The sequence below is a fragment of the Phyllobates terribilis genome, unplaced genomic scaffold (genome assembly GCF_046119375.1).
Source record: "Phyllobates terribilis strain yellow unplaced genomic scaffold, ASM4611937v1 Scaffold_84__1_contigs__length_6523798, whole genome shotgun sequence".
In the NCBI taxonomy this organism is placed as follows: domain Eukaryota; kingdom Metazoa; phylum Chordata; class Amphibia; order Anura; family Dendrobatidae; genus Phyllobates; species Phyllobates terribilis.
The window spans coordinates 3,208,050-3,228,626 of NW_027362844.1; positions in this window are offsets into that span (position 1 = coordinate 3,208,050).

Consider the following 20,577-nt stretch of genomic DNA (forward strand, 5'->3'; position numbering starts at 1 on the left):
GCTGGAAGGTTCCTGGGGCGTTGCAGAGCCAGAATGGCATGCAGTTGAACTCGCTGAGGCCCATCAGGGAGGTGAATGCGGGCTTTTCCTTATCCACCTCTGCTACAGGAACCTGCCAATACCCACTAGTAAGAGCCAAAGTGGAGAAATAGTTAGCAGACTTTAATGCAGCTAGTGATTCCTCTATTCTGGGTAACGGGTATGCATCTTTGTGTGTTATGCGGTTGATTTTCCTGTAGTCTACACACATTCTCATAGCGCCATCCTTTTTCTTTACAAGAACTAATGGAGCTGCCCAGTGGCTACAACTGTCTCTTATTACCCCAGCCTCCTTCATTTCTCGCAACATCCCTTTGGCATTTTGGTAGTGTGCAGGGGGTACAGGCCGGTACCTTTCTTTAATGGGTGGATGGTCTCCCGTGGGGATATGGTGTTGAACCCCTTTTACCTGCCCGAAGTCAAGTGGATGTTTACGGAAGACTCTTTTGTATTCCTGTACCACCCGGTACACTCCTTGTTTTCAGTGTGGAGAGGTGGAGTCAGTGCCCACATGCAGCTTCTGGCACCAGTCCTCCATTTGTTCCTTGGAGCCGTTATCCTCTGCCTGTTGGGATGGAGGCAAGGGTTCCACTGTCTTTATAGAATTCTGGTTGACAGTGAACTGTTTGGCTAGAGTGGCATACCGGGGCAAATGGACTTCTCTCTCCCCAATGTTTAGGATGCGGACGGGTACCCTCCCATGGCGGACATCAACCACCCTCTGGGCTGTCAAAATGGTGGGCCTACTGTCAGAGTAGACGGGCTCTACCATGGCCTGGTAATCTCTACCCCTTAGACCAATAGCTGCCCGGCACCATATCATAATTTCACTTCTTAGGGGCATGGCAATAGGGAATGGGTCACTCATCCTGACACTGCCAATTTCACCACCAGACAGTTCTACCTGTTGTCTTTTCATCAGGGCTCTGATCTCTCTTTGTAGAACCGGCTGCTGGCTGGATCTGGCAGTCTCCGCAACCTGCTGTAATAAGACAATTATCTCTGCAAGACAATTTTCAATTACATTAGTGCCCATGGTTATCATGGGATGACTTTCTCGGCGATCAATGTCGACAATAATCAGTCCTTGGGCTGGCAGTTCCACTTTGCCAACTTTATGGTCACTTCTTTGAACCCCACCTGAGGTACGGGTTGACCATTGCTGGCATAAATACTCAAATGTTCATCTGGATGGCGGGTAATATCAGAGTCAGTCCAGTAAAGAATGTAGGGGATGGTGGTCACTTGGGATCCAGTGTCCAGCAACGCGCTCATTGGAAAGCCGTCCAGCACGACAGGTAGGACCGGTCGTCCTCCCACATATTTGTCTCGCCAGCTTGATGGGCCTGGTGGTCTTATGCCTAGGGGTTGGCCCTCTGCCCCAGGTTTTGCTCGTTTAAATGACAGTACCTTGCATAATGTCCTGGCTGGTTGCAGCGGCGGCAGATGGGTTGTCCGTCCTGGTCGTAGCAGTCGCTGTTCCTTCCTCTGGATGGTGGAATCCTCTTCTGTTGGCGCCACGGGATGTCCTCCGGACTGGAAGCCAGCTGGATCTTTCCTTTGGGATACACCTGCAAGGACTGTACAGTTTTGGTTAGTGCTGCTACACTTTTAGTTAGCTCTTGGACCTGATGGTGCAGGTCTGTTGACGGGGCACTGTCCAGAGTTTGTGCATCAGCTCCTACAGGCTTCGGGGAAAAGGGTGCCACCTCCTGGTGGTAGGTGATATCTGGGCGGCGGTGAGCTGTAGCGCCACCTGGTGCTGGTTCTCGTAGCACCCAGATGGCCCTGTCCTTAAACTTAGCAAAGTCTAAGTCAGGGTTTTGCAGAGCCACTATGCGCAGCTGGGTTCGGTGGGCGCTGGACAGTAAACCCTCAATAAACTGCTCAGTTAACAGTCTGTTTTCATCACGCACACTGTCAGGGTCTACCTGTTTGATGGTCCTCAGCGCCTCCTGCAGGTTTAAAGCATAGTTCCGTACACTGTCCTGTGCCCGTTGTCAGACCATGCCCCGTTGAGATGGTTGAGGGAAAAGAGGGGTAACAATGCCAGGGTAACTAGATGGTTCCTAGCTCTTCAGGACTTCAACTTTCACGTAGACCATAGGCCTGGGAAGTTACATGGGAACGCTGATGCCCTTTCCCGTTTTAGGTCAATTAGGATTACCATAATTTTTAATATTTGCCAAATGCCAGAATAAGGAGAGAATGTATTAAGGCATTTAAAAAAACGGGAAAGGTTTATTCTGATTTCATGTCAGATATTGAGAAAAACATGCATATGTGTCTTTTTATATAGTGTATGTAAACATCTGGTTTCAACTGTACATCTTGGGCCTCTTCCTTGTATAATGTGCTCTATTCTGCGCCCTTTCCTGGTATTATGCTCCCCATCCTGAGCACCTTCCTGGTATAATGCACTCCATCCTGAGCACCTTCCTGGTATAATGCACTACATCCTGAGCACCTTCCTGGTATAATGCACTACATCCTTGGCACCTTCCTGGTATAATGTTACCCTTCCTGAGCACCTCCTGGTATAATGCACTCCATCCTGGGCATCTTCCTGGTATAATGTACCCCATTCTGAGCACATTCCTGGTATAATGTACCCCATTCTGAGCACATTCCTGGTATAATGTCCCCCATCCTGAGCACATTCCTGGTATAATGTCCCCCATCCTGAGCCCTTTCCTGGTATAATGTTCCCCATCCTGGGACCCTTCTTGGTATAATGCACTCCATCCTGGGACCCTTCCTGGTATAATGCACTCCATCCTGGGACCCTTCCTGGTATAATGCACTCCATCCTGGGACCCTTCCTGGTATAAGCACCCATCAGCCCAAGGGTGCTTTTAATTAGTGTTGGTTTCTACCTGCCCACTTAAATTTGTAGGTTTCTATCCCAAGAGAGGCATGTTTGCCCATTTATATTGTAGGCTTATAGCCCAAGAGAGGCATGTTTAAGAGGTTAATTAACCATCATGTGGAGGCTACCTTGTCGTGGTTGATGGGCATACATGAATTGGCCAATTTGTGCGCTAAGAGCCTTCATTTTTTGTAAGTACATTTTATTTAGCAATAATGCAGTTTAGCTCTTATGTTCTCAGTGTCTGCATATGTATTGTCCCTTGCAGTGTGTTGGTGTGCTTTCTTATTGTACCCTTCCTGGTATAATGTCCCCCATCCTGTGCCCCTTCCATTAATAATGTTTGCTGTTCTTCTCCAATACATTTAAAAATAAATAAATTATTCTTCTTCCCTTCCTCCACTCCCACAACTCGCAGCGTATTCTTCTATGGCACTTGAAGGAACTGGCATCTAACTTCGTCTTGCTGGCATGGTGCATGACGTCACGGTCATGTGCCGCCTGCGACTGGCACACCAACGTCAACAGCCGGCCTCTGATTGGCTGGCAGGGTGTATTGCGGTGCAGGGACACAGATGGTCTCTGCGTCTCAATACATTTCAGCTGAATGTGTGTCCTTGCATGCACCTCTAACTGAAATAGGTGCTGGTGGCGGCCGACCCCCCTCCTGCACGGGCCCGGTCGCACCCTCTGTGACCGATGTCGTTCCGCTCCTGGAAGGGATATGCTGATGTTTACTATTGGATTCTATCATGTATGTGAGAATAAAAGGCTTCTTGAGAATGATGACACTGCCATATCTAGCAGCCAAGACTTCTCAATAATAGCGGACAATTGAGGCTGCTGGGATCTAGATCAATCACACAACGACACGTGTACAATGCAATAGTGTTTTTATTAGCACAATCATAAGAATCATTAACCTGAATTACATCGTAATTTACTAATAAAGAAGGTCAGCTCCTGATTTTACATAATGATCAGTAATGGCGCCATCATCCCATTCTCTCACACATTTACACTGCTGCACTGCCATCTAGTGATGAAAGATAAAAAGTACAATACCAACACAGTTTATTGTCAAATTGGCCATACAGAGTCACTATTGGTGGGATCATATTATTAACACGGCTCATTATAGACTGCAGGTTATTAACAAGTTAATGGCACGGTGGTTGGAACAAAAGATCTCAAATTTCGACTCATCAGACCAAAGCACAGATTTCCACTGGTCTAATGTTCATTCCTTGTGTTCTTTAGCCCAAACAAGTCTCTTCTGCTTGTTGCCTGTCCTTAGCAGTGGTTTCCTAGCAGCTATTTTACCATGAAGGCCTGCTGCACAAAGTCTCCTCTTAACAGTTGTTGAAGAGATGTACAGCGGTGCTTAAATGTGGAGCCAAGATCGGTGATTGGTCACAGCCGATATTTAAATTTGGCGCCCAAATCGGTGATTGGTCGCGGGCAGCGCCAGCGACCAATCAGCGATTTTTAACACAAATGTCCGGACCTTTGTAACACCATGCTGATACTGTGGGGACATCAGCGGCTAGGGTGTGAAGGGAGGACCGGGGAGCGGCGCTGCGCGTCGGGATACTTCTGCTGCGAGCAGTCGCTCATCTCCAGGCTTCTCGCAGTGGAAGTATCCGCACAGGCAGCGGCGCTCCCCGGTGCTCACTAATACGATTCCGCTCCCTGCTCCTCACCAATACGATTCGCTGATTGGTCGCGCTCTCCGCACGCGACCAATCAGTGATCTTGGCGCTAAAGTTAAACACCGCTCAGCTGATTGGTCACGGCCGCTGCCCGCGACCAATCACCGATTTGGGCGCCACATTTAAATAGCGGCTGCGACCAATCAGTACAGCGGTATTTAAATGTGGAGCCAAGATCGGTGATTGGTCGCGGCCGATATTTAAATTTGGCGCCCAAATCGGTGATTGGTCGCGGGCACCGCCAGGGACCAATCAGCAATTTTTAACACAAATGTCCGGATCTTTGTAACACCATGCGGATACTGTGGGGACATCAGCGGCTAGGGTGTGAAGGGAGGACCGGGGAGCGGCGCTGCGCGTCGGGATACTTCTGCTGCGAGCGCCCGCTCATGTCCCGGGTTCTCGCAGCGGAAGTATCCGCACAGGCAGCGCCGCTGACATCCATGCGGCAAGGGTGTGAAGGGAGGACCGGGGAGCGGCGCTGACATCCAATTGGTCGCGGCCGCTATTTAAATGTGCCGCACAAATCGGTGATTGGTCGCGGTCTTGGCCCGCGACCAATCACTGATCTTGCGGCTAAAGTTAACCACTACTGTGCTGATTGGTCGCGGCCGATATTTAAATTTGGCGCCCAAATCGGTGATTGGTCGCGGGCAGCGTCCGCGACCAATCAGCACAGCGGTATTTAACTTTTGCGCTAAGATCAGTCATTGGTCGGGTCAGAAGACAGCGACCAATCATCAAATCGTCTTGGTGAGGACCGGGCAGCAGCGCTGCCTGTGCGGCTACTTCCGCTGCGAGAACCCGGGACATGAGCGGGCGCTCGCAGCAGAAGTATCCCGACCCGCAGCGCCGCTCCCCGGTCCTCCCTTCCGCATGGATGTCAGCGACGCCGGCGGTCCTTCCGCTGCTGCCGGCCGGGACATGAGCGCCTCGCGCCGCTCATCTCCCGGCTGCATCTCCGTCCCTCAGATGGGTCCGGCGGTCGGGGTCCTCCTGCTGGTACCGGCCGGGAGATGAGCGCCTCGCGGCGCTCATCTCCCGGCTGCAACGCCGCTGAGCTCCGTCCCGCAGAAGAGCCGCTAACGGCCGCCATCTTTTTTCTGAAATCCCGCGGCGCTGATTGGCCGCTGCCGGACCAATGAGCGACGCGGGATTTCCTGGACAGACAGACAGACAGACAGACAGATAGACAGACAGACAGACGGGATAAGACAATTATATAGTAGATACTTCGAAAACTCTTACCAACACTTATCAACCATTTGCAGTCCAAAAAGCCCCTCAGTGGCCAAGAAAGTAAGGAGAAAGTTTGGCCAGTTTTAATGGCCTGTCTCCAATAGGTGGATGTCCCCAGGTAAATATCATTACTGGCAGATAAACCCTTTTACCACTTTGAAAATCTAACACTCAGAGCAGCGATTCATCCGCAAAACAATTTTATATTACATCCATTTATAATCTACATAATAAATTGAGCAACTTTGTTACTAGATAGAATTGCTTGTCTTGCACTGGCCCTGAGTTATACCTTATTCTCTTCCACATCTATATTGATCATTCTTAATTTTACTGCATAGCCTGCTTGTTCAGTGTCTGGACAGCAATTATGCTCTTTACTTTATTTGTATTCTTGGCATCATACAGTCATCTGATGTGTTAGAAGGGGCATCATTAAGTCAGTTATTAGGGGAAATAAAATTCAATGCTGGATCCCTGCGGATCCATTGCCATATGGCACCCCTGGATCCCATTGACGCAAGCCGCTGAGTGGTCTTCGAGGTCTGCATTGTTTGGATGGTAGGAATAGCGCTGCATGCTGCACCTTTTTTGCCATGAAAAGCAAATGAATGCATAATGGACCTCCCATGAACACAGCTGTCCATGGGAGGAAGCAAAAGAGTATACAGACAGGACACCACAGGATGGCAGCTGATTCTGTGAGGTAAAACATTTCCCTGCCTGTTTAAAAACTTGTTTTACCTCACATAAAGAATCGGCTGTGATCCCCGGCTGTAATGTCTGTATACTCTTTTGCATCCTCCCCGTCCAGGAGATGTGGTATGTTCAGACCATGTTCCTGTATGGTCAGACGTTACACAGTACACAGCAGGGGCATATTTCTAAGATTATCTCAGCACAGGAACATTTTATTTAAACTCATCCAATTGTGGAACTTATTATTATTCCAAGATCTATTGATTAAAATGAATTTTGTTTGTGGGAAAATGCCTTTAAATAATTGAAAGAGGGTTACAATTGCTCCTTTGAAACTTGATGCAGGTAATCTTATATGAGAGTAATGGCGTATTCACACATCTGTGTGTCATAGATCGTGATGCACAAGCTGTTTGCGAGTCTCCTGCCCCGAACTTTGACAGCCTCATATACGTCTATTAGGCCACATTGGCAGAAATGGAAGCTGGCACGTTTAGGTGGGCTGCACTGTGGGAATGAAGAGCCTTGGGATTCCCAAACGTTTTTTATTAATATCAATGCGTTTCTGCAATGGACCAGGGCCTTTCTCAAGGTATAAAAAAAACAAGCTCTTCACTCCCGCAGCACGGCCCACCTAAATGTGCCAGCTTCCATTTTTGCCATTCCACCTCTTGAAGAACCTTTCCTCCAGCCACAGGGCAGCAGCGGCTTTCTACACCATTATAGCTGTGGTGACTGCACACAACACCTCTAGGTGAGCGCTGCCATCAATTATCCCGACCCCTTATCAGACGCTATTGCCCTATTTTGTGTGCGCTCCTGTCCTTCTCCACAGCGTCTCTATTAGGCACCTTCACACGTTCAGTAAGTTTCATCAGTGACGTGTTTCTATTATACTTTTCCTCTAATTGTTCCACTCCTGGTTTTGGCTTCCTAATACTGAGGTAAAATACTGACCAAATTACTGAATGTATGAACATGGCCTTAAGCTCTTAAGTTCGGGTCAAGAGGCCAGCAACTAATCTTTGAATCATTTTGTGCTCAGACCATGACACGCCTTAATGTGTAGAGTCACTTTCATCTTACAACTAAATAAAAACTACGTATTGTTTTAAAGGGGTATGCTACCACTTATCAATTAGGAGAAGGCATCAATATAAGTCAGTAGTATCAGATTGATAGGTGTCCAAATCCTAACACCACCAATCAGCTGTTACCAGCTCCAGCATGGAATCAATGGGGTGGCAGAGTGTTGGAACTCTACCAATCTGATCTTGGTGGTCCATCCTAAGTATAAGTGATCAATATCATAACAGTGAACACCCCTTTAAACTTTTTTTTTGCAAATACTTGCTTCTCTCATCCTGAAATGCAGCATGTTTTTGGATCAAATCACATGTGGCATTTTTGTTGCATACATTTTTTCGACTAAAATGCAATTCTTACATTTAAAGGGGTTGTCTTATCCTAAAGTGGACCTGTCACCAAATTTTTCGTGTTTTTTTTTCTATTTTATCTTTCATTTGCGGAGATATTAGCAATGAAAGTATTTGGCGCCTAATGAGTTAAAAAAATTAAGTCCAAGTAGATGTTATCAGAGTTTTCACTGGGGGTGCGAAATTCTTCTCCCTGCATGATGCTGACCAATTATAAGCAGACGACAGCACTGAAAAGAAAGATGATCACATCCCCACCATAGCTTAGAGCAGATTTCTCAGTGTCTGAGATGTAAGGATACAGACCTGGTCTCCTGGGCTAACCTCCTGAATGATTAGAGCACACAACTCACTAATACCTTTCAGTTAAGGTCTCTGTGGGTGAAGGGGCAGCACAAGAGAGTTTAGTTGTGCAACATTACAAACCTTTCTAACAGCTTTCCTCCTCTTATGGCACTCTCACCTCTGCTGTACTGCGCCTATCCCAAACTGCCTGTCCAGAAATGAGAGCACAGCGTCAGTATCACACTTAGATCCGTTGTGCTCAACTTGTACTCATTCTGCAGTGAGATTAGAGCAGACTGTCATTACATTTCACCATAGAAGTAACCCAGAACACACTGCTCCTGTGTGAGGTGTAATAACAGCCTAATATCACTGCAGAGAGAATACAAGTTGCTTGAGCACAGAAGACATAAGTGTGATACTGGCACACTCCATAATCAGGAGAGTCAATAAAAGGGTTTGTAATGTGACACAGAGAAACTCAGCTGTGCGGCTCCTTCCTGGTCTTAGAGCTGTTACCTCTGCTTTCTAATCATGCAGAAGGTTAGACCAGGAGATCAGGACTCTCCATCATTATACATCTTAGGCTAGGTTCCCACAATGAGCTTTTGGTGAGTTTTTGATGTTGCAGAATTTCTGCACCCATTAAGATAGGTTACTTGCATTATTTCTAAAATATGCAGCGAAAAAACTCACTAAAAACTCATTGTGAGAACGTAGCTTTATACCCTAAGAAACCCGCTTTGAGCTATGGTGGGGGCGTGTTCTTCTTTTCTTTGAGTGTTGCTGCTTGCTTATGATTGGTCAGCATCATACAGGAGAAATCTGCAGCATATTTAAGGATTTCTCACAAGCCTCATTCGGGTAAATGCAAAAAGGTGAATAAAATTACCAAAATTTCCACAACAAAAGTGTAGCTCTACCTACAGCGTATTCACACCCAGACTATAAGATTATGGCCGGTCTCTGGGTGGGTGTTTTTTTACACAGTAGTCAGAACCTACAACATTGTGGTGCCGTGCATTACATGGGCTATACTAAGGGAGTGCCTGTCAGCATAGAGCGAATACGTCCATATACCGACCAGCAGAAAGTGTAAGAGAAGAACTATAGAAGGATGGACCATAGTGGAGCATTCCGGACTGGAGCAACATAAGGAGCCAGAAGGCTTCCCCCCGGTATTCCATGCTATGTGCTCCTTATAAAGTGACATCTCTCCATAGACCCCTCTGTGAAGACCACCCCCTTATCCAGATGATACATTCTCACTTCCACCATATATAATGCAGACTGGCCTTTTTTTTTTTTTTTTTTTCAGAAAATCACCAATTTTGGGTCGTCAGCTGTAAAAGAAGAAATGCTTTACACCAGTGCTGGGAACCTATGGCAGCGTGCAGAGGGGGCAGCAGAGCCCTCCTGGGGGGCACCATGGCCGCAGCACTAGCGCTACTGGATCGGGCCGGCGGGGAGAACTCTGAGCCGCCGAGTGCTGGCACCAGCTCCGCTACTGCAGCTAGATGTGCGGAAACACATCGAGCTGGAGTGTATTGCAGCGCACGAACTAGCCAAGCCCGAGCGCCGCAATACACGCTGCCGGCCAATCAGAGGCCAGGGCTGCCGGCCAATCAGAGGCCAGCATGACGTCGGCCGGCCAATCAGAGGCCAGCGGCTGACGGCCAATCAGAGGCCAGCATGACGTCGGCCGGCCAATCAGAGGCCAGCGGCTGACGGCCAATCAGAGGCCAGCATGACGTCGCCGTCCAACAGAGGCCAGCGGCTGCCGTCCAATCACAGGCCAGCATGAATTCGGCCGGACAATCAGAGGCATGCAGCTTCTGGCCAATCAGAGACCAGCATGACGTTGGCCGGCCAATCAGAGGCCAGCGGCCGCTGGCTTCTGGTTGGCCGGCAGCGTGTACTGCAGCGCGCACGGGCCTGGCTAGTACGTGCGCTGCAATACACTTCAGCTAGATGTGCCGACTACAGGAGAGGACGCTGCGCGGGAGAAGAAGGAAGGTGAGGAGGAGGGTTTATTATGTGTTTTTTTTTTTTTTTAATATGCGATGCACAATGGCTGGGGGGGGGGGAGAGGGAGTATGTATGCATGGACTGAGGGGAGGGCCAGCATATATACCAGGATTGAGGGGAGGGCCAGCATATATACCAGGATTGAGGGGAGGGCCAGCATATATACCAGGATTGAGGGGGGGACAGCATATATACCAGGATTGAGGGGAGGGCCAGCATATATACCAGGATTGAGTGGAGGGCCAGCATATATACCAGGATTGAGGGGAGGGCCGGCATATATACCAGGATTGAGGGGTGGACAGCATATATACCAGGATTGAGGGGAGGGCCAGCATATATACCAGGATTGAGGGGAGGGCCAGCATATATACCAGGATTGAGGGGAGGGCCAGCATATATACCAGGATTGAGTGGAGGGCCAGCATATATACCAGGATTGAGGGGAGGGCCAGCATATATACCAGGATTGAGGGGAGGGCCAGCATTTATACCAGGATTGAGGGGAGGGCCAGCATATATACCAGGATTGAGAGGAGGGCCAGCATATATACCAGGATTGAGGGGAGGGCCAGCATAAATACCAGGATTAAGGGGAGGGCCAGCATATATACCAGGATTGAGGGGAGGGCCAGCATATATACCAGGATTGAGGGGAGGGCCAGCATATATACCAGGATTGAGAGGAGGGCCAGCATATATACCAGGATTGAGGGGAGGGGGAGCATATATACCAGGATTGAGGGGAGGGCCAGCATATATACCAGGATTGAGGGGAGGGCCAGCATATATACCAGGATTGAGGGGAGGGCCAGCATATATACCAGGATTGAGTGGAGGGCCAGCATATATACCAGGATTGAGGGGAGGGCCAGCATATATACCAGGATTGAGTGGAGGGCCAGCATATATACCAGGATTGAGTGGAGGGCCAGCATATATACCAGGATTGAGGGGAGGGCCAGCATATATACCAGGATTGAGGGGAGGGCCAGCATATATACCAGGATTGAGGGGAGGGCCAGCATATATACCAGGATTGAGGGGAGGGCCAGCATATATACCAGGATTGAGGGGAGGGCCAGCATATATACCAGGATTGAGGGGAGGGCCAGCATATATACCAGCATTGAGCGGAGGGCCAGCATATATACCAGGATTGAGGGGGGGGCCAGCATATATACCAGGATTGAGGGGAGGGCCAGCATATATACCAGGATTGAGGGGGGGGCCAGCATATATACCAGGATTGAGGGCAGGGCCAGCATATATACCAGGATTGAGGGGAGGGCCAGCATATATACCAGGATTGAGGGGAGGGCCAGCATATATACCAGGATTGAGGGGAGGGCCAGTTTATACACCAGGATGTGGGTGAGCACATTCTTTATTTCTGCAGTCTCTTACCCCTGCTCCTGTCTGTGGCTACTCTATGCTGCCCTCGTCTGCTCTTTGTATCAGTTGTTTGTATCAGTAAAACCTCAATATTTAGGATAAATTGCCGTGTTGGCACTTGGCGATAAATAAGTGGGTTTTGGATTGCAGTTTGGGCACTCGGTCTCTAAAAGATTCGCCATCACTGCTTTAAACCAATCAATGTGCAAATATCAACATTTTTGAGAAAATACAATACATTTGATCAGATGTCAAAAAATATTCCAGAAAAAAAAAATTGTGATCAGAAATCATAAAGAAAAATTAACTCTTTAATACCATTTTTACTAAAAATACATTGTAAAAAAAAGAAGTGTAATTTTCTACAGTACAATATTTATTTCTATTTTTCTCAAAAGAATTGTCATTTTAGGCCCCCCAAAAATTGAAAATCAATGTAAAAAGTGTATTTTAATACAATAAAAAAATCAGGGTAATTGTTCAGTTGTATTGCCAGTTTTACAGCACGACCCGTAGCGATTTACGATCCCACAGGCCGATGGGCTACAATCTTCCTGAGAAAGGATTCATCAATGTATCAGATGCTTTCTTGCATGTTTCTACATGGAGCAATACACATATGTTCCATGTCCCTTCCTCTAAGAAACCTTCAATGAACCCTGATAGGATCTACAGAGAATAGACAAGACGTCCTTTACAGTGTTACACACTTACTCGATACTCAGTCTAATTTCATCATTCATTTTACTTTCTGCTTATAAATGCATTCATTAAAATAATGAATATCTGCATTGAGGACAGTAGAAGAACTAGTTTGTGTTTGTTCATCAAGATGCATTATCTTGGTCTCGTCTTGGCACTGTTAACTGTTGGTAGGTAGGCAGAGTACTGGAGAGGTTGCTCCCGTCGTTCAGAGAGTTGCTCCGGTGCGGTGTTCTGTTGGTAGACTGACCGCTTTGTTGGTTTGCTATCAGGTGGTGAATCATATCGGTTATGAGATTGAGTTAATGATCCATTTGAGTTACCTACAAATGTATAAAAAAAAATTCAAACAAAGAGAATAGCATAGATACAGACCACACTCCATACACATTTCACACTACCCGTGAGCGCTGCCTGATATTGTAGCTTATCCCTAACCAAATCAATGGGGCGCTGAGTTGCAATACCAGACACACCCCATGGACAAGAGAGGCACAGTTTTGGGGAGAAATAAAGTAGATAGATCCTTTAATGCAATATTGGTTAGCCATTTAGACATTGTTGTTTTATTTGAAAACTAGAGTTGGTGCGATTCGTTTTGCAGCACTGGGTCCATCGGCCACGTCAGTAATGTTTGGATGCTGGACAGGAGCCTCAAGACCTGCCTTCTACCTTCCAAGATTCCCTGCTTCTCTTCTGATTAGCTGCATCTTTCTGGTTACAGCATGATGCATATGTGACATTGCATCAGGCCGGCTAATCAGTAGAACAGCTGTGGATGCCGGGATGTAGGAGGTGGTTCTCAGGGCTCCGATGCAGCGGTCACAGATTATGGATGTGGCTGATGGACTGGGTCCTGCGAATTGACTCGCACCAACTCTATTGGAAACCTTTGTCAGATTGAACTACTTAATGAACTCAGAAAGAGCTTTCTGTCCACATCCATGAAAGTAGTAGCCAACACTTAAAGGGGTTTTCTACTACTTATAATCTGTATAGATTTCAGCCCCCTTGCAATATGTATGTTCTATGAATGTTTCTGCAGATGATTTCACCGTTACATCCTTCTTGTAGGGCCTGAAAAACTCCTATGATAATCTGCAGCTCCAGCTAAATGATATTGTGGAGCTTGTGCGAGGAGGCAAATTGTCCCAGCAGACTCGCAGCACATTGGGGGCTCTCGTCACCATAGAGGGGCACGCTCGTGACGTGGTCATGGAAATGATCCAAACAGGTTTGTGCAAACATCATGGCTGGCACCAAACTTTCCAATACCATGTTCTATTTATCATACACTACATGGAGAAAGGCATTGTGCCCCCTCCACATTACACCTACAGGGGCTTTTATGGCCTCCTATTCTAAATCCATATACAGGATGTTAATATGGAGTCCGTCCCTCTACAGATATCACAGCTCAATATGCAGAGCATCTTCATACATTTCACCCCATTCCTATCTTCTTTCCATATCTATGTTATATTCCCCCCTCTTTTCTTTGAGTTTTCATAGGACACAATTGATCTTGTCACAGTAAAGCAATCTTGGGGTGTACTTACAATGACGTCTATGGGGCAGTAGTCATTTCTGCATATTGAGATGGTGGTCCCTATATAGGAATGTTTTGGCATCTGTAGGTGTCGGCGTCCCCTGTATATGACTCATTGACACAATTGATATTCTTTATAGTCAGTGTTTTGGATGGCCTAGGTGCGGTGTGTAATATTTTCTATCAATGGTGTGTGTGCCCTCCTCTGTGCGGTGTCCTTCCATAACCATGGATGTACTAATAAAGGGTTTTTATGTCAATTCCTTTAATGACCTTTTGTTCGGTTTCTTTGTAGGTATTATGTAATTTGTAACGGGTCCGGGAGGCGGAACCTCTGAGCTACTATACAAGGGGACTGTAACGGGTCCGGGAGGCGGAACCTCTGAGCTACTATACAAGAGGGCGGCCCTTGTAAGGGAGCGGGTGGCAGTCTCTGGATGAACGGACAGGGAGATACGGCAAGTGATCAGGGCAGTCTCTGGGTGAACGGACAGGGAGATACGGCAAGTGATCAGGGCAGTCTCTGGGTGAACGGACAGGGAGATACGGCAAGTGATCAGGGCAGTCTCTGGGTAAGGGGTAGGTACGACCTGTGATGGCAGAGCCTCCGGGTAGGCTAGCAGGCAGATGGTAGATGGGTGCTCCCAGGTGAGCAGGCGAGAGTCTCTGGAATAGCAGGTGGTCACGGCACGTGACGGCGGAGCCTCCGGGCTGGCAGGCAGGCAGGTAACGGAGAAGCGCTCCCAGGTGAGCGGGCAAGAGTCTCTGGAATAGCTGGTGGTCACCGCAAGTGACAACGGGACCTCCGGGCTGGCAAGCAGGCAGGTAACGGAGATGCGCTCCCAGGTGAGCGGGCAAGAGTCTCTGAGATAGCTGGTGGTCACAGCACGTGACAACGGAGCCTCCGGGCTGGCAAGCAGGCAGGTAACGGAGAAGCGCTCCCAGGTGAGCGGGCAAGCTGGTCCATAGACAGACTGACCGGAGTAGTAAGGCAGACCGTCGGACCTCAGGCAAGCAGGCAGGTAACTGATATGCGCTCCCAGGTGAGCGGGCAGGCTGGTCCTTAGACAGACTGACAGGAGTAGTAAGGCAGACCGTCGGACCTCAGACTGGCAGACAGGTAACAAGTATTCAGGCAGGAATCAGGCAGGTAACTGGCAGGTAACTGGCAGGTAACTGGCAACGGGACCTGAGGGCTGAAGCACAGGTGAGACACAGGTGCAAACAACATTGCTCGGGCACCTCCATTTTGGAGGAGGTGCCTTTTATATGATGAAGTCCTCCGGCCATTGGCCGGGGACTCTTTAGGGCGGCGCGCGCGGCCCCTTTAAGAGGAGGGGAGCGCGCGCGCGCGCGCCCTAAGCACAGGGGCCGGGAAGGAGCGCGCGCCGAGAGCAGAGCAGGAGGAGGACGCCGGGACGGAGCGCGCGCTGACAGCAGAGCGGGGAGAGGACGCCGGACACGGAGCAGAGCGGTGAGGGGAGCAGCGTCCCTGCCTAGCAGAGGGCAGGGACGCCAGCGCTACAGTACCCCCCCCTTTAGGCCCCCCCTTTTTTAGGCCAGACAGAAATTTAGCTAGGATGAGAGGGGCATGGATGTTCTCCCGGGGCTCCCACGTTCTCTCCTCAGGACCAAACCCCCTCCAATCTACCAGAAAAAAGGTCTTTCCTTTTACCCTTTTGCTGGCAAGAATGTTCTCTACCTCAAACTTGTCCTCAGCAGAAACCAGAGCAGGAGGCGTACCTGTAGACTTAGAAAAAGAGTTAAGTACCACAGGTTTGAGGAGAGATACATGGAAGGAGTTAGGGATCCGTAAGTTGGCCGGGAGTTTCAATTTATAGGCTACCGGGTTGATCTGACCGATGACCACCAGTGGGCCGATGAACCGAGACCCTAACTTATAGGAAGGGATCTTGAGTCGGACATATTTGGACGAGAGCCAGACTTTATCCCCAGGACGGAATTGAGGAGGGTCCATCGCTAAATGCTGCCAGGGGGCAGCAGGTACTGGCAGAGGAAGAAGGCGGCCGGCCGACAGGTGTCTCGGAACTTTGTTGCGGGCGCAGGACACACAGGCAGAAACAAAGTCCATAACATCCTTGTGCAGGTTAGGCCACCAGTAGTGTCGGGTAATAAGCTGGAGGGTCTTTTTCCGACCGGCGTGGTCAGCTAGTTTAGACGAATGACCCCAGTGTAGGATTCTCTCCCGATCAGGTACCGATACGAACGTCTTACCAGGAGGGAGACAATTTAGACTCACGGGAGCCACCTGCATTACTCTGGCGGGATCGATGGGGCAGTCACATGGTCTATGAGGTGGTGATGTCTCTGCCTCCTCCTTAACAAAGACATCAGCACTAGACCAATAAGGAATCGGAAGTCCAGGTAGATTAGCTGGGATAGGAGAGGGACGGACGGAATGGACGGGAACCAGGCAGGTTTTATGACAGGCCTGTCCCCAGTGAAGGACTTCTCCGGTTTGCCAGTCAAGCACGGGTGCATGTCTCTGGAGCCAAGGCAGACCTAGCAAGAGGGCGTGAGGGAGACCAGGCAGAACGTGAAAGGAGATACTCTCTGAATGCAGCATTCCCACCTGCAGAGTAATGGATTCGGTGATGAATTGGATGGGGCGAGGTAAGAGGCCCCCATCCACGGCAACAACAGACAAGGGTACAGCCAGAGGTTTGGTGGGGATGCGGAATTTCTCCACCAGGGACTGTGAAATAAGATTTCCGGCTGCTCCAGAGTCAAGTTGGGCTAGTTCGGAATAACGATTCTCCCCGCAGATGATTGAGACTGACAACAGCAGGGATGGAGAGGATTTATTTTTGTCTAGATCGACCCCTCTGAGTGAACCTAGATACAGGCGTTCTCCCGACCTCTCCGGGCAGGCACGGATCAGATGCTCCTTACTGCCACAGTAGAAGCAGCTCCCCTCGGCACGGCGGAAATCCTGACGGGATTTGACCATCTTGGTCTGGTCGACCTGCATAGGCTCAGGAGAGTGTACCTGTGGAGAAACGGAAGGAATGACGGGTTCCTGGAAAGTAGGAGCTAGACGTGGAATCCTTCTCTCACGGGTGACCTCTTTGGCACGCTCCTGGAACCGTAGGTCAATCCGGGTGGCAAGGGTTATTAGATCATCGAGAGTGGTAGGAATGTCCCGACCAGCAAGTTCATCTTTAATACGGCCGGACAGACCCTCCCAGAAGACGGATACCAGGGCTTCGTTATCCCAGGCCAGCTCCGAGGCAAGGGTACGGAACCGTATGGCATATTGGCCCACGGTGAGGCTTCCCTGACGGAGGCGAAGCAGAGAAGATGCGGATGAGGTCCTCCGTCCGGGTTCGTCGAAGGCTTTCCGGAAAGCCATGAGAAAGGCAGGCAAGTCGGACACCAGGGGATCTCCTCTCTCCCATAGAGGATTTAGCCAGGCCAGGGCCTCCCCGGTGAGATGGGACATGATAAAGGCAATTTTGGCTCGGTCGGAGTTAAACTGGTGGGATAATAGTTCAAAATGCAGGGTGCACTGATTTATGAAGCCCCGAGCCAGGACGGAGTCGCCTCCGAAGCGAGGAGGTGCAGAGAGCCGGGGTCCGGAAAAGGATACCATGGTACTGGCGGAGGTTGTTGGTGGATCAGACAGAGTGTTCAGGCGAGTATTAACATTCCGCAGGTGACCCAGGATGGTCTCCTGTTGGGACCTCTGACGGGACAGTTCAAGACAGAGGTCCGAGAGCGAGGGAGCTTGGGTGCCACCGGGTTCCATGGCCCGAGCAAACTGTAACGGGTCCGGGAGGCGGAACCTCTGAGCTACTATACAAGGGGACTGTAACGGGTCCGGGAGGCGGAACCTCTGAGCTACTATACAAGGGGGCGGCCCTTGTAAGGGAGCGGGTGGCAGTCTCTGGATGAACGGACAGGGAGATACGGCAAGTGATCAGGGCAGTCTCTGGGTGAACGGACAGGGAGATACGGCAAGTGATCAGGGCAGTCTCTGGGTGAACGGACAGGGAGATACGGCAAGTGATCAGGGCAGTCTCTGGGTAAGGGGTAGGTACGACCTGTGATGGCAGAGCCTCCGGGTAGGCTAGCAGGCAGATGGTAGATGGGTGCTCCCAGGTGAGCAGGCGAGAGTCTCTGGAATAGCAGGTGGTCACGGCACGTGACGGCGGAGCCTCCGGGCTGGCAGGCAGGCAGGTAACGGAGAAGCGCTCCCAGGTGAGCGGGCAAGAGTCTCTGGAATAGCTGGTGGTCACCGCAAGTGACAACGGGACCTCCGGGCTGGCAAGCAGGCAGGTAACGGAGATGCGCTCCCAGGTGAGCGGGCAAGAGTCTCTGAGATAGCTGGTGGTCACAGCACGTGACAACGGAGCCTCCGGGCTGGCAAGCAGGCAGGTAACGGAGAAGCGCTCCCAGGTGAGCGGGCAAGCTGGTCCATAGACAGACTGACCGGAGTAGTAAGGCAGACCGTCGGACCTCAGGCAAGCAGGCAGGTAACTGATATGCGCTCCCAGGTGAGCGGGCAGGCTGGTCCTTAGACAGACTGACAGGAGTAGTAAGGCAGACCGTCGGACCTCAGACTGGCAGACAGGTAACAAGTATTCAGGCAGGAATCAGGCAGGTAACTGGCAGGTAACTGGCAGGTAACTGGCAACGGGACCTGAGGGCTGAAGCACAGGTGAGACACAGGTGCAAACAACATTGCTCGGGCACCTCCATTTTGGAGGAGGTGCCTTTTATATGATGAAGTCCTCCGGCCATTGGCCGGGGACTCTTTAGGGCGGCGCGCGCGGCCCCTTTAAGAGGAGGGGAGCGCGCGCGCGCGCGCCCTAAGCACAGGGGCCGGGAAGGAGCGCGCGCCGAGAGCAGAGCAGGAGGAGGACGCCGGGACGGAGCGCGCGCTGACAGCAGAGCGGGGAGAGGACGCCGGGCACGGAGCAGAGCGGTGAGGGGAGCAGCGTCCCTGCCTAGCAGAGGGCAGGGACGCCAGCGCTACATAATTCTCCTAATGGTCAGCCATTCTAAGCCTGAGCAGACATATGGCAATGTAATTGATGTGTGACTGACATTGTTCTTCCCTATGTTGCGGTGACATATTTATGCTGCCATTGTGCAGTATTTTTTCTAATTAATCATCCTAAAGGTGTTTAGTGGGGTTGAGGTTGAGAACGTGTGTGAAACAGTTCTGCTCTTCTATTCCCTTAGGGTTGGAAGCTACAATTGTTTAAAATGTCTTGTGCTGAAGCATTAAGATATCTTTTCACTGGAACTAAGGGGCCTAGACCAACCCCTAAAAACAAGGCCATACCCCCACCAGCAAACTGGACAGCGGGCACAATGCAGTTAATAGGGTAACGTTCTCCTGGCATTCACCAAATCCAGACTCGTCCATCAGATGCCAGACAGAGAAGTGTGATCCGTCACTGCACAGAACAGGTCTCCTCCAGAGTCCTGTGGTGGCGGCTTCACACCACTCCATCTGACGCTCGGCATTGTGCTTGGTGATGTAAGGCTGCATGCAGCTGCTCGGCCATAAAGCTCCTGGCGGGGGCGCAGTGTTTGTGGTGATGTTGTTACCAAAGGAGATCTGGACTCTGCAGTTATGGAGTCAGGAGAGCGTTGTGCCCTCTGCTCCTCAGCACTCAGTGACCCCGCTCTGTAATGTTCCGGGGTCTCCTGAGTTGCTGCAGTTCCTTCCACTCCTTAATAATATCACTCACATGTGATGGGGGAAGATTTAGGAGGGAAGAAATGTAATATCCAGACTTGTTACCCCGGTGGCTCCTATTACAGGACCGCGCTGGTATCAGAGAGCTCTGCACCACCAGCCGTTCTGTCATATGTTAGTAACAGCACACAGCATGGGAGGGCGGATGTTATACACCGGGGGGCGTCGGGATTGATGTTATACACTGGTGGGGGGCGAGAGTCTTAATGTTATACAACAAGGCCGAGGGGCCAGATGTTATACCCTAGGGGTACGAGGGGCCAGATGTTATACACTGGGGGTACAAGGGGCTAGATGTTATACAAGTCCTAGGGCTGGATGTTATACACTGAGGGGCGAGAGGACGGATATTATACACCGGGGCGAGGGGACGGATATTATACACCGGGGCGAGGGGAGGGATATTATACACCAGGGGCGAGGGGATTGATATTATACACCAGGAGTGCGGGGACGGATATTATACACCAGGGGCGAGGGGACGGATATTATACACCAGGAGTGAGGGGACGGATATTATACACCGGTGGCGAGGGGACGGATATTATACACCGGGGGCGAGGGGACGGATATTTTACACCGTGGGCGAGGGGATAGTTGTTATACACTGGGTTCGAGGGGACGGATATTATACACCAGGGGCGAGGGGACGGATATTATACGCCGTGGGCGAGGGGATGGTTGTTATACACTGGGAGCGAGGGGACGGATATTATACACCGGGGCGAGGGGACGGATATTATACACCGTGGGCGAGGGGATGGTTGTTATACACTGGGAGTGAGGGGACGGATATTATACACCGGGGGGGTGAGAGGCCGGATGTAATACACCAGGGGGAGGGAGCGAGGGGACAGATGTTATACACTGGGGCTGGGGGCCGGATGTTATAC